This window comes from Arachis ipaensis, chromosome B09 (assembly GCF_000816755.2).
Source record: "Arachis ipaensis cultivar K30076 chromosome B09, Araip1.1, whole genome shotgun sequence".
Lineage (NCBI taxonomy): Eukaryota > Viridiplantae > Streptophyta > Magnoliopsida > Fabales > Fabaceae > Arachis > Arachis ipaensis.
In genome coordinates, this window is record NC_029793.2 from 63,321,092 (window position 1) to 63,331,436 (window position 10,345).

The window sequence follows — 10,345 nt, forward strand, 5'->3', positions numbered from 1 at the left end:
CCAAGAACTAAAGGAAACCAAGGCTCATATAGAGTCCATAGAGGTTCCTTTGCATGCACTCTTGTAGTGCATGAGTTCTGATGAACACTCATCCTCTGATGAAGATGAAGACACTTGGGAAGAGCAAGTTGCTCGGTACCTAGGAGCTCTTAAGAAGCTGAATGCCAAGCTATTTAGTACAAAGCCTTTGGAGGAAGAACCTCCAGTGCTTTCCAAAGAACTCAATGCTTTGGTTCAGCAGAAACGGATTCTTTGCAACACAGGCATCATGACCTTTGAGAAGGCTCTGTATGACCTAAGGTCAAGCATAAACCTCATGCCACTCTGTGTGATGGAGAAATTGGGAATCCAAGAGGCACAAGAAACATGGATTACCTTGCATAAGGACTGGATGGTGTTCAAGATTCTTGACCCTCCATTACCCCCTGACAAGGGAGGCACTTGCATAAAGGATTCAGCATTCAAGCCTCCTCCCTTAAATGGAACTCATTCAATCCCTCCAAAGACCAAACATAAGTTTGGTGTTGGATGTACACTATCTACCAAGAAGGAAGGCCCGAAAAGGAAGATACCTAGGGGCTGGAAAAATAAAAATAACCCTACTAAAGGATTTTCACCATGGAAGATGGCGGTATTCACTTATATCATCATGGTATTCACCATGAAAGAGGGAAGTGGCAAAAAGGGACACCAGCATATTGCTGCAAGCCCAACCCTACCTCGGGCAAAATCCTGTCTCTTGAGCTTATTAAGCTATTCCATGAGAGCACATGAAGGAAGCTCCCAGTAAGGAGTAAGGATTTATTCCTCTATGACTATCTTCTTCCTTGAAAGGAGTTGTCCGTCAAGCTAATGACATTAAAGAAGTGCTTGTTGGGAGGCAACGCAACCTTAATTAATTATTTATTTCTATTTTCTTTCATTTTATTTTTCTTTCAGTTATTTTTAGGGTCATTATCATATGCAGCAGTCAGAACAGAGATAAAACTTCAGCAATAAAAACAGAACACTCTGGATGGAGTATTTTTAAAGTTGAATGCCAGCCAGGGAGCAAACCCTGGGCATTCAATGCCCCAAATGGGCAGCATTGCTGGCGCTGAACTCCAGCCAGGGAGCATACCCTGGGCGTTCAAATGCCAGTGCATAGGGTAGAGAATCTGAATTTCCTAGCCTCTCAGGACTAGTCGGTCCCACAGAATCCCCACCTACACCACCCTCTTCTACTCTACTATTCCCCACTGTTCATATTTGCTCGAGGACGAGCAAAACTCTTAAGTTTGGTATTGCAAAATGTAGCACCCTAACTACTAGTGCTCACGCTTCCGGTTGCGCAACTCTGATAGCTCGGACATTACGACGACACTTATACTATTTAATACTAAAATATGAGCCTGTTTAAAACATTAAACCGTAATACCGCTCCCAAAAATACTTTCGTTCGATAACGTACATCCATAAATACCATACAACTTACAAAATCTCATAAAGAGTACATCCATATATATACATACATATATATAAGTAATATTACAAACATAATCTAATACAATTCCTATCCCTCTTACAGATTATATCAAGATAAAGGCGAGGGTACAATAAACCATAACTAAAACAATACAGAGCATCACAACAACAATTAAATAAGCTCTTCGTAACTTCTGCGCCCATATCCTGAAAGGGGGAAAATGTAGGGGGGGTGAGAACATCATCCTCGAAAGGGTTCTCAGTAGAGGGTTTTTGGGAATTACTATAATAGGATACGTGAAGATAAACCGTACTAGTGATTAATAACCGTCTTATGTCTCCTCTCCAAAAACAACGATTTACAGTAAAAGTAAAGTCAGAAATCTTTTCTAAAAGAGGAACCGTTCAATTCTCAAAAACTCAAAAGCTTTTCAAAAAGGTTTAACCATGCTGAACCAAATAGCCTTTCACACTTTTCCGAACCAGAAACACAAAACCAAAACCAACCATCAGTCCATTTCATTTCAACCACGGCCCTAGGCCCAAACAATCCAACCATAAACCAATCACCACAATCCAACAGAGTCTCAGTTGCAAACACAGATAGGAAGTTCAAGCACAAACAAATAGTTACAGCAAGTAGAACAATTAGTAGTTAATCACATAGGCAAACCAAGTACAATATGCACACCTAAACAATGTCACATAGATGCATATGATGCATGCCTGTCCCTAGTGGCTGATGATATCATCTGTCGGTTATAGAGCCAACCCGACAAGTCCTGGTAGCTAACCATTGGACTGTCCCTCTGTCGCGCATCCCCAACTCGAGTTATACTCATCATAAACTTGATCATAATCATGATCCATATACATCACCTTCACTGGTGAATATTTACGGGGACGAGCTCATCCGGGACTTTCACAGTGCCCGGCCACACTTACGACATAGGGTCAAAAGAGCTTCGAGTCTCAACCTGGAGCATGTGGTGGCTAGCCACTGCTTTCTCCCAGGGAAACTCTTATCTCCGATAGTGGAAGTGCAACATTCACATTTATTGATGATTCAGCATAAACATGCATTCAATCTCATCCATGGATCAACATCCATCTCAGCCATCCGGCTCACGGTTCATTCCAGAACCAGCCAATATTCATATCATACACAGCCATTCCGGCTCACGGTTTAATCCAGAACCAACCAATATGTATAATCATACACAGCCATTCCGGCTCACAACAAAACAGCACTTCCACATTCAATATCATCAATTCATAAAATTGGCATTTAAGCCATAAATCACTTTTTCCCAAATCATTTCACTTTGAAATCAAGTTTCAACTCTTTTCAGCCTTAGCTTTAGAAATCTCGTTTCTTAAATCATCTCAGGCTCATAAGCCAAATTTACTCAAAGTGAGTTCTCTTTTTAAAACAAAGCCACTCTCGCCATTCTCTTTCTAAAACTTCCAAAACCATGGCAAGTTAAGGATTTATTTCAAAGTATTCAAAATCACCCATACAACAATGGGATTTTATAACAAAAGTTTCTTGGCAGAGTCCCAAGTCTTTAGGGAAGGTCAACCGATATCAATTCCTTAAAATTCTTTGAAACTCTTAAAATCATGGATTCTCGGTTCAAGTAAATAAAACTGAATTTTTTATGAAACCGATCATACAAAATCACAAGTTCCAACCCGGTCCAAAAATCAATTCATTTGAAAAGGAACTGGTTCATTTGAATCAAACCACTTTCAGGTTTCTTTTTGGAATCCATTTTTCTAACTCTTCCAAAATGTCTCAAACTTAATTACTCAATCAAAAGTCTAGATTCCTTTGAAATCACTAAAAGTTCCTTTTTATATTAAAATCAATATTAGAGCATCATTCTTTCCTTCAGCGATTCAAACGGTAAAAATAGTCCATTTCTAAATAAGTCAAACTCAAGGCATAAAGTTTACTAAATAAATTAAGCTTGAAAATATAAATATTTTCTTAATAAATCAAATAATACAACTTCTCAAATCCAATCCTTTTTAAATAACTTTTTAAACAAAACTAGGATTTTGGAGAAATTTCGGCAGCACCTCCCTTAAAACTTGGACTTTTGCCACCCGGTTCGGGTCCCAACTAAACCGTTTCTCATTCCTTTTCAACAGCTCAAACCAGAAATCAATTCAAAGCAAGCTAAATCCAACAGTCACCTCAGTGGCATATCTCAAGAAAACCATTTCAAAGTCAACTCAATATCAACCGATTTAACTCATTTCCAAAGCTTTAAAGAAACGGTTCAGTAACACATCGTTTGTCCAAGATCAAGTCAATTAAAGTAAACCAGGCTGAATTCCAAAGTGCATTCGACTTTTCACATCATCAAATAATTGACTCAAATGAAATCAATCCTCAACGGATTAAACTCAGATTTCAAATCTTTAAAGAATCACTTCAAAACATTACATTTCACAAAGCCGCACAACAATTCAGCCAAGAAAACATCCATAATCATTTGAGTCAATCAAATAATACATAAGGCAGGTGCAATCACTAAATACACCATATCTCACATCAGTATCCATATGTAATAATTCCAATAATAAACTATAGTTTTCGGAAAGCGCCCCTACCTCAAAACGCGAAACCATAACCCAAACGCGTCACTAGAACTCTCAATCAACCCGAATTTACCAGCAGCTTACATCACAGCTTTGTTCACTTTCGCAGCAGCAAGGACAACCTTTTCACGCAACATGTGGCTCCGATAACTTAATCCTAGAAAACATTATTATTGCGAAAGCCTTAAAACACATAACGGGATATGAACGGGTAAGCTTCAATACAAAGATACTTACTGTAACTAAAGAATACCGTCCGAACCAAAGAACAGAAGCCTCAGCGATGGTTCTGACAGCCACAGAACTGCCCTTGGCAGCCAGAATCACCGTGACTCAGCCTGTTCTGTTAGTAGTTCCAGCGACAGATGAAGCAGTCCCCAAAAAGAATACTATTTGCAACGCAAATCTCCAAACAGAGCCAGCAACTATCTCTAGTAAAGGCAGCGACAATGTCACTTACTATAACCATTTTATTCAATACAGCTAGTGTCAGCAACAATGCTTCTAGGTAGAAACGAATTGATGGAACAAGAGGGAATCGAAAACAGGGTAAGGCTTACCCAACAGTAGTGGTTCTCATGGTTCAAAATGGAGCCAGGGCAAGGCCAGAGCAACATCAACTCCAACAGCAGCAGTGGTGCTTTGTCAAATTCCAAAAACCCAGGAGCAGAGGCAGAAAGGCATCTCCTTTCCTTGATTCACGCGGCGCTGCTCTTCTCTATACACATAGTAGCAGCAATTCCCTCTGGTAGCAGCTCAGACGGTGGATTCCACCCACGGCGACGGCGACACTTTCTTCCACAACCATGACAGCAGCGGCGATGGAAGGGCAGCGTTGCTTCCTCGCGACCCATCCCTTTTACCTCTTCTCTCTTCGCAGCTCCAACAGCGGCGAGGCAAGGCGCATACGGCGGCAATGCGAAAGGACTCCGACGTGGTGGTTGGACCTCAGCTCGGCCTCAGATCTGTTCTCTCCTTCACGCGTCTCCCTCTCTCTCAGCTTGGTTCGGTGACTCGCGGATGGACGGAATGACGGCGGCACAGGGACGATGGTGCGACGGCAAGACGTGGGTCGACGGCAGGGCGCGGCGGCAAGCTCTCTTCTCTCTTCCCTTGCGTGACAGCCCTCAAGGCATGACTCGACAGTTCGGCAAGATGGGACGGCAGCGTTGAGTAGGACGGCGGTGCAATGGCGGCGGTGAGACCAGCACGCCGGCACGAGTCTTTCTCTCCTTCTCCCTTATTCCGTGGCCCCTTCCCCTTACCCTCATTCTTCTTTCTTTTTCGTTCTTTCAGAGAAAAGGGAAACTGTGTGTGTACTGCTGCTGCTGGGTGTTTGGGGGAAAGGTGCGTTGCTGATGGGGAAACCGGGTAACCGGGTTAGGATTTTAGGGTTTCATTTTGAAAATTAGGGTTAAGGGCATTATGGTAATTTCACATAAAATTGGGAATAATATGATAATTGAAACCCAATGTAAATCCAACACTTATTGTATATGGAAAAATACTATTTGCTCATCAATTTTTACAAATTATTTTCAACAAAATGCCCAAATCTAAAAATTAGAAATAATATATTTAATTTCTCTATTTTCCAAAATAGCAGTATTAATATTTAAAATATTAGTTATTTAGTTCAATCATATAAAAATCCTTATTATTTCATAACTGCCAGCTTTATAATTTAAATATATAAAATAATCTGAAAATTGTGAAATTGGATAATAATCATAACTTATCTCAAATTCAAAAAATCAAAACTCGCCTTAATTATATTTAATGAAATAATTTCTGAAATTAAGGCTATAAATAACTATATAATTTGAGACTTGATCATAATAAGACTTTTCAAAGGTTCTGGGTCTTACATTCTACCCACCTTACAAAAATTTTCGTCCTCGAAAATTGATACAAAACGAAAGAAATTTCACAATAGTTCACCCTTGAACACATTTAAGGAATAAGCAAAAAGGTCTCAACATATACACATATATACGGTTCTCGGATACTTGGATGGTCGTATGTATAAAGATACAAAGGTAGGAGTGTGATTGCAAAGCAAACGTTACAAGATAGACTCAATGCACAAGGTCATATAATCTCAAGTCTTTACAAAAACTTGAGGTGACAAAATAGGGTGCAAATCAAGATAGGTGTTCACAAAGCAAAGTGGTAATTAATGTGGTAAAAGGCTGCAAAGCATGTTGGTATTTAAACAGCGGTATAACATTCGCTGACAAATCTTGTGTTCCCACTTCAGGATTTCAATTTCTCAACTCCACCAATCATTTTACAACCTCATAGCCAATTATAAGTCTAACAATCGCAAACCCGTTCACAAGGAACAAAACACCTACAACTCATAACATGGTACACCTACCGTTTCACCTTCCATATACACATATCACGTCTTAAAGAACTAACACATCGTGTTACTACGTCTACAAATTGCACGTGATATCAAAACAATTCTCGAGTCTACTCAGAAGGATACAAGATCTAGAACGGAGAAACAATTATCAAGGGTACTACTCATAGATTTGAGGGAATGTATCCAATTCCAGATAAACAAGGATGTCCAAGCAAAGAAGTTTGCTAGAAATAAATCGATTGACAACTCCAAGGATAACCCTTGGATCCAAGAAATTCAATAGGACCAATAAGAAGAGAACCAGCGCCTTAGTTCGAACCAAATTCAAGTTGAGTCGAAGAAGTAGAAGGTTTACAGAAAAGAATATCAAACCCAAGACAAAGCTCACAGAACTCAAGAGCACGATTACAAATACTTTCGAATACATTGTTCATGAAAAAGTCAAAAACTTGCGAAAAAAAACCACTTTGCAGTCTAGAAGAAAAGTTGAGCAACATTCTTCAAGAGGGTTGCAAAAGCATAAATGTGGCATTACTTCAATACAATTTCATGTTGAAGTAGATCATGTAGAGTTTTAAAAACAAAATGCACATAAGTTTGGCTAAGAGCTAAAATATTTTCTCAAATATTTTAGAAGGATAGTTAGGTGCACAACCTAACCAAAAGCAGTTCATAAAAACTCGGAAGTAATCAAATGCTTGCTCAAAAACTCCCAAAGTTCATATTCAAACAAGCGTGTATAAAAATTATAGCAAAGAGGAAAGAAAAAATTAAACTCTTTTTAGAAAGGAAATTCCGAGGTAAAAATTTGCTTACAATCTGTTAAGGAAATAAGTGATGCATTACAACCAAACCGGTTTCCACTAAACAAGGAAGCTTTTCAAAACTTCATTTAAAATAGTGCATGCCAACTTTAAATTAACTTTGTCAAAATTGGACAATGGTTTCAATCTAAATCAAGCAACAGAAAATAAATTCCGTTTAAAACTTCTTACAAGAGAATTCAAAAATTCTTTAAAAGGTTCAAAACAAGACTCCAAAAGTGTTCTTGAAATTAGCATCTCAGAAGAACATTCAAGAAGTTTAAGATGTACTAAAAAGAAGTCAAGCCATGCAAGAAAGGATCTTAAACCAAGATAGCTCAAACAAGATCCACTAGGCATGAGACACCAAACAAGCTTTCAATTGATTCAAAAGAATACAAAAGTCATAGAAAAAGACAACTCAACCATTAGTAATTTCTCAAGGATAAATCTTTGACTAAAACTGTTGTAGAGATAATGAAAGGATAGACGATGTACGAAATTGAAACAAATCAAGTTGACTCACATAAGAGTGAGATTCACAAAAGAGGAAAAACCAAGATCAATGGTAATGTTCACAAGATGTAAAAGATTAGTTAAAAACAAAGTCAAACATGACATTCATGGAGATGGAAAGTTTAAGAGAGAATGAGTCCGTTCATAGGAAAAAAAAGCTGTGAGTCCAACACTTTCAAAAGAACAACAATGGCATGAATCATATAGCATGCTAAATCAAACTTAATTCAAAATAAGTTGAGTAAGGCTTACCAAATGAAACTCAACCGGGATAAAAGTGAAAATTCTTTCTTTCCAATTTTTTTTTTAAATATCCAAATAAATAATCAAATGAAGATGTGCATTAGAAATATAGTAAAATTACTAGAAAGTCAAATTGTAATTTAAGGTAAATACAGTTCCATAAACCAGTAAAAGCACAAGCGAGGTATTAAAAATAAATAGTTGTTAAACTGTATAAGAAATCTTCAAAGTTCATATATAGATAAGTATGTATCTAATCAACAGCAATTTTTATAAAATCTCAAAATTAGCTGTGATCACCGTTAAGTAAGAGAAAAACTGAATCAACAATTCCTCTAAGAGTGGACTCGGAATCCAGAGTAAAATGCACAGTGCATTACGACAAGTTCAAAGCCATATCAAAGGATACATTAATCAAGAGGAACTCCAACAGAGAAAGATAGATACAACAAGGATTTCAAACAAGCATATGCACTTAAGATCAAACAAGAATGCATATGAATAGAGGAATAGAGTTGGAAAATCAAACCACCTTTCTAAAGGATTAGCAAACAAGAACCTCAAGTTAGGCTATGAAAGAACAGGTCGACTCGAACTAAATTTAAGACACAAAACTGAATAGCCTCGAGAAATAGTTTCAAACGTTCCCAAAATCCGCGATTCGCTTTTCTTAAAACTCGTATATCATCTATGATAACCCATTAGTACTCTAATATACATAATTCACTAGTATTAAGCCGGCCAAACTTAATATCAGGTACCATGCAACTCGAGACTAACGGCGTTAATCAATAGACCGTCATGTGCATAAAACTCTAATTCTCGTCATTCGACAAGACCTATTACATGACAAACACTCAGAATATGCAACTGAAGCATAGTCGGTCCATTCCTCAGGCTCTACAGGAAGGACTGCTCTGATACCATAATGTAGCACCCTAACTACCAGAGCTCACGCTTCCGGCTTCGCAACTCTGATAGCTCGGACATTACGACGACACTTATACTATTTAATACTAAAATATGAGCCTGTTTAAAATATTAAACCGTAATACCGCTCCCAAAAATACTTTCGTTTGATAACGTACATCCATAAATACCATACAACTTACAAAAACTTATAAAGAGTACATCCATATATATACATACATATATATAAGTAATATTACAAACATAATCAATTACAATTCCTATCCCTCTTACAGATTATATCAAGATAAAGGCGAGGGTACAATAAACCATAACTAAAACAATACAGAGCATCACAACAACAATTAAATAAGCTCTTCGTAACTTCTGCGCCCAAATCCTGAAAGGGAAAAAATGTAGGGGGGGTGAGAACATCATCCTTGAAAGGGTTCTCAGTAGAGGGCTTTTGGGAATTACTGTAATAGGATACGTGAAGATAAACCATACCAGTGATTAATAACCGTCTTATGCCTCCTTTCCAAAATCAACGGTTTACAGTAAAAGTAAAGTCAGAAATCTTTTCTAAAAGAGGAACTGTTCAATTCTCAAAAACTCAAAAGCCTTTCAAAAAGGTTTAACCATGCTGAACCAAATAGCCTTTCACACTTTTCCGAACCAGAAACACAAAACCAAAACCAACCATCAGTCCATTTCATTTCAACCACGGCCCTAGGCCCAAACAATCCAACCATCAACTAATCACCACAATCCAACAAAGTCTCAGTTGCAAACACAGATAGGAAGTTCAAGCACAAACAAACAGTTACAGCAAGTAGAACAATTAGCAGTTAATCATATAGGCAAACAAAGTACAATATGCACACCCAAACAATGTCACATAGATGCATATGATGCATGCCTGTCCCTAGTGGCTGATGATATCATCTGTCGGTTATAGAGCCAACCCGAAAAGTCTTGGTAGCTAACCATTGGACTGTCCCTCTGTCATGCATCCCCAACTCGAGTTATACTCATTATAAACTTGATCATAATCATGATCCATATCCATCACCTTCACTGGTGAATATTTACGGGGACGAGCTCATCCGGGACTTTCACAGTGCCCGGCCACACTTACGACATAGGGTCAAAAGAGCTTCGAGTCTCAACCTGGAGCATGTGGTGGCTAGCCACTGCTTTCTCCCAGGGAAACTCTTATCTCCGATAGTGGAAGTGCAACATTCACATTTATTAATGATTCAGCATAAACATGCATTCAATCTCATCCATGGATCAACATCCATCTCAGCCATCCGGCTCACGGTTCATTCCAGAACCAGCCAATATTCATATCATACACAGCCATTCCGGCTCACGGTTTAATCCAGAACCAACCAATATGTATAATCATACACAGCCATTCCGGCTC

At 38.3% G+C, this 10,345-nt stretch overlaps 1 long non-coding RNA gene across 1 annotated transcript in view; it reads right to left on the reverse strand.

Moving 5' to 3' along the window:
• The window catches only part of LOC110266522, an 11,872-nt gene continuing 3,147 nt past the window's right edge, over positions 1,621 to 10,345 (reverse strand). The window contains exon 3 of the long non-coding RNA XR_002353931.1: positions 1,621 to 1,671. This is a non-coding gene — a long non-coding RNA (uncharacterized LOC110266522). The remainder of the gene's footprint in view (positions 1,672 to 10,345) is intronic.